Raw genomic sequence first — 5,795 nt, forward strand, 5'->3', positions numbered from 1 at the left:
GCAATCCATAATAAACAGTTGATTACACAAAGACACATATGAAAAGAAATATATAAACGAAAATAGTTTTATTGTCTCTTTGGAAACCACATAATTATTTACGGTCTCTTCATGTCCATATTCATTGAATGAACAGGAGAGAGAGAGAGGGGGGGGGGATTCAAACGGTGACATTGTAATAATTGCGCTCTTATTAAGACAAATGATATCGTTAATTCAATAAAAGAGAACAGTAACTTAATATTGCTCTCATTAATTGATAGTACAGATTTATTTGATTCATTTAAAGCACGCAGTAATTAAAAATTAAACATATCCATTTTTGAGGGGCTATAGAGATATCATTACCAAGGAAGTTTTTGAAATATGTTTTAAATTAACGTCAGATTCAGCAGCACAATGGTTGCAATACAGAATTCTACATAGAATTATACCTGTTAAAAGTTACTTAAAAAAAATCAAAGTTGTGGATAATGATATTTGCTCATTTTGTGGACACAGCTCTGAAAACATTGAACATATTTTTGTGTTTTGCGACAAAATAGGAACTTTGTGGAACCAACTAAGCTTACATATTTATGAGAGAACAACAAATAGAATTGGTTTCAATGTTTTTAATATTATTTTTGGTGATTGTCCATTACAAAATTCCAACAAAGTAATAAATTTCATAATTTTATATACCAAGCAATATATATATTTATGTTGCAAACAAAACAGATCACCATCTTTTGAGGGTGTATTACAATATATTAGGATGAAATATGAAATTGAACATTGTATATTTTCAAAATACTGTAATTTTAAAAAAATTCAGTACAATCTGGGCTGTATGGAAAAATATTTTTGATTAATGCCTTTCCTCTCTTTACTTGGTACTGTCAACCTTATTATGTTATTATAACTAACTTTGTGTGTGAATGTATGTATGAATGTTATTATCAAATACTAAAATTTGCAAATAAAAAAAAAAAAAATACAAAAAAAAAAAAAAAATAAAAAAAAAATAATTAAACATATCATTAAATAATGTTATTTTCAATTACTTCATCTCAATAGATCTTATATATCTACGCCATTTTGCGTTATTACATTCTGCGTTGAATTCGACGCAAATTGTACTAATGCAAAATGTAATAATTGAGTTTATCATATTATGCGTCGTTATCAGGCACATAGAATCAAGGGGAGGGGATAAGAAGGTCTGTCCCCCACCTTTATTAACAATATCCATTATTTGTTATTTCGTAATGCAAATAAAAGATGAAATGGGTGACCCCCCCCCCCCCCCCAGCTTGAACGTTCTGATATAATAGTAAAAGACACACAACACTATACCAATTAAGGAAATGGAGATATTATGAGGCACTCATAGTAGAGGACTCTAACCACCCCATCCCACCTCCAACGATTGAAGAAAATGAAGTGTAGGGTAAATTATTGAGGCAGTCAAAGTAAAAGACTTTAACCCCCACCCCACCCCCGAATTAGGACTTTGAAAATCGGACAAAACATCTTGGTTTGTTTGGGTTTTTTGTTTTGTTTTATTGCTGTTTTCGTTCATCTTTTTTTATTATTATTTTGAATGGCAAGAAATTTTGAAGAATCCAGTTTTCCATTTTTTTTCTTCCTGTTGTAAACCTCACACCCCCATGAAAAATGACGATACATGCCTGGTTATTACATTTTGCTTTGCAAGACATGCATGTATACTATTAGTATGGTGTAGAATTGCACCCTTTACCAAGTTTTTCTTCATTTACACAGTGTAAGGAATGGTAAACCAAAATCACAAAACAAAATGCATGAAGACCAAGATATTTTTAAGCGTAGGAACTTCTTTAACGAATACATAAATACATGTATTCAGAAAAATCGCATGCATGCATTGCAGGGCTATAGCATATATGTGTATTAACGTTTCTGTAACATGCCATAATGGTCACTTTCAGGGATGAATGTAATTTATTCATAAATATTTTCATTTCGTAGATCTGGCCCAATGAATATTTACTGAAAATAGAAATACCGCTGTACGTCGAAATTTCAAATTCAAATGTATTCGATAAGATGTTAATATTCATAAATCAGTAAAATTCAATATATTATAATGCATAGGTAGGATTTGCAAAAGACAAGGGTATAAACATTTTCTTTTGTCATTGGTAGTATCAATATCTATATGATCACGAAAAAACATAATATGATTTATTATTTAATGATTCCAATGTTATTTATTAAAATTGTTTTGATTGGACAAAAATAAAGCTGAACAAGAGTTTATACATCAATAAACCCGAAAACGCGATGTATTCATACACGTCTGAAAACAAATAACATAGTGCGGGGAAACTATTCAAATTTTTGCAATTGTTAATAAAGTGAATGAATTGGATTTATAAGAATCAAACATTCTTTTTGAAGAATTTATCGATGTGTAAACTCCGGACATTTTACTCACAAACTTAACATAAAAGTGCTTCGCACTTTTATTCAGTTTGTGAGTAAAATGTCCGGAGTTTACACATCGATAAATTCTTCAAAAAGTATGTTTAATCCTTTATTAATTCATGTCAGCTTCAACTTCATTTTGTGAGACCGTAAATATTATATATAACTTTACTTGTACATTTACCCGAGAGATCCTTTGATGCGATGACACTTCTTTAAACTTCGGAAAAACTATGCAAACCTTAGGAAATTTAAATGTAGACAGTTCAAAATCAGTATGATAATAATCCTAAAATGTATTGGGATGAACAAGTATCTAAACTCGAATCTAAAACATGTTGTAATGAATTAGACTTTCGGATTTCTAAAACAGAAATACCTGAAACAATATGCAAATCAAGCGTAACAAAACTCCAGGATTAGATACAATCTGATTAAAATCAGATCCTCGATCCGCTCCTCTTTTTTTTTCTTGTCGCTGTAGCGACAAGAAAAAAAAAGAGGAGCGGATCGAGGATCTGATTTTAATCAGATTGGGATTAGATAGAATATCTAATCACATGCTGGATTATGGACAAACTTCCCTTGTTGATAGCTTGTATAAATTATTTTGCACTCGGGTATAAAATACAAACTACTCAAAGTATTTGTTAGAACCCATTTTGTACGCTTATTAGACTATGTACAATAATAGTAAATCATGCATTAAGATAAAAAGTCATCATACAGACTTTTCCAAATTAAACTCGGTGTTCACTCAGACAGAACATATATGAAATTATAAACCAACACTGAACATCTCTCAAGTCTTCACAGCATGAATAGATTAACATGGTTACTCAATTGTGAAAATACTGATGAACTTGTAGCCCTTTGCGATTTGATTAAAGAAGCAATATAAAATGTTTGAATCGTGTGAAAGTTCAAATCAATATGTTTATACATATGCGCCCACTGTATACACGACATGTTGACCTAGTGCCAATGCACCGTCCCGTAGTATCTCCTGCTTTATAGTGGAGTAATAATCATTTGTACTTATGCTATCTTTGACAATGATTATGATTGCATGTATAATTATTACCTTTTTTCCCTTGTGCATTTAATACTGGTCTCGTTTAAAGTCAGCATTTGGCAACTTCTATGGTCGTTGTGGCGATCTAGTTTGCCAATACAACCTATCATTGGGTCAAATGCTGTCTCAGATGTTTCATACCGATTGTTAGGCAGTTCCTGGCACACTGATTTTGACTACGGATAACTCCGTTTACCTGATCAAGATGTAGGGCTCACGACAAGTGTGACCGGTCGACAGGGGATGCTTACTCCTCCTAGGTCCCTGATCCCACATCTGGTATATCCAGGGGTCCGTGTTTGCCCAACTATCTATTTTGTATTGCTTGTAGGAGTTATGAGATTGATCACTGTTCGTTATACACACCTTTATATAGGAGTTATGAGATTGATCACTGTTCGTTATACACACCTTTATATAGGAGTTATGAGATTGATCACTGTTCGTTATACACACCTTTATATAGGAGTTATGAGATTGATCACTGTTCGTTATACACACCTTTATATAGGAGTTATGAGATTGATCACTGTTCGTTATACACACCTTTATATAGGAGTTATGAGATTGATCACTGTTCGTTATACACACCTTTATATAGGAGTTATGAGATTGATCACTGTTCGTTATATACACCTTTATATAGGAGTTATGAGATTGATCACTGTTCGTTATATACACCTTTATATAGGAGTTATGAGATTGATCACTGTTCGTTATACACACCTTTATATAGGAGTTATGAGATTGATCACTGTTCGTTATATACACCTTTATATAGGAGTTATGAGATTGATCACTGTTCGTTATATACACCTTTATATAGGAGTTATGAGATTGATCACTGTTCGTTATACACACCTTTATATAGGAGTTATGAGATTGATCACTGTTCGTTATACACACCTTTATATAGGAGTTATGAGATTGATCACTGTTCGTTATACACACCTTTATATAGGAGTTATGAGATTGATCACTGTTCGTTATACACACCTTTATATAGGAGTTATGAGATTGATCACTGTTCGTTATACACACCTTTATATAGGAGTTATGAGATTGATCACTGTTCGTTATACACACCTTTATATAGGAGTTATGAGATTGATCACTGTTCGTTATACACACCTTTATATAGGAGTTATGAGATTGATCACTGTTCGTTATATACACCTTTATATAGGAGTTATGAGATAGATCACTGTTCGTTATACACACCTTTATATAGGAGTTATGAGATTGATCACTGTTCGTTATACACACCTTTATATAGGAGTTATGAGATTGATCACTGTTCGTTATACACACCTTTATATAGGAGTTATGAGATTGATCACTGTTCGTTATATACACCTTTATATAGGAGTTATGAGATAGATCACTGTTCGTTATACACACCTTTATATAGGAGTTATGAGATAGATCACTGTTCGTTATACACACCTTTATATAGGAGTTATGAGATTGATCACTGTTCGTTATATACACCTTTATATAGGAGTTATGAGATTGATCACTGTTCGTTATACACACCTTTATATAGGAGTTATGAGATTGATCACTGTTCGTTATATACACCTTTATATAGGAGTTATGAGATTGATCACTGTTCGTTATACACACCTTTATATAGGAGTTATGAGATTGATCACTGTTCGTTATATACACCTTTATATAGGAGTTATGAGATTGATCACTGTTCGTTATACACACCTTTATATAGGAGTTATGAGATAGATCACTGTTCGTTATATACACCTTTATATAGGAGTTATGAGATTGATCACTGTTCGTTATCTTCACCTTTCATACATGGTGGTACTTACATGTAATACAGTAAGTATTGTCATCTTCAAAATTTCTCATGTTATGAACATTGTTTAAGCTCATACTATTACAGTGCATATTGTGGTTTTTTTCCTTTTCTTTTTCATTACACAAATTTGTCATATGTATTATTATCACATGTATGCTGTATGCCCAAGAGGGTCCTAATTTGAAATAAATAAATCATACTATGTTCTCTCTGTTCATCATGTAGTGCAATTGTCTTTGTTTTCCATTGTCATATGTTTCTGTGATTTTGGACTTTGTGCATCATAATGCTCCTCTGTGGGTCCAAATTGGTTGAATATATATTATATTCTATTCTCAATAGAATTTGCATCTAGACTGGCCGAGTTTTCGTTCATCGATGGAAGGGGAGAGAAAAAGGAAGAAGGGGTAGAAGGGAAAGGAGCGAAAAGAGGGAAGGGAAGGGGAGAGA

The sequence above is a fragment of the Ostrea edulis genome, chromosome 4 (genome assembly GCF_947568905.1).
Source record: "Ostrea edulis chromosome 4, xbOstEdul1.1, whole genome shotgun sequence".
Lineage (NCBI taxonomy): Eukaryota > Metazoa > Mollusca > Bivalvia > Ostreida > Ostreidae > Ostrea > Ostrea edulis.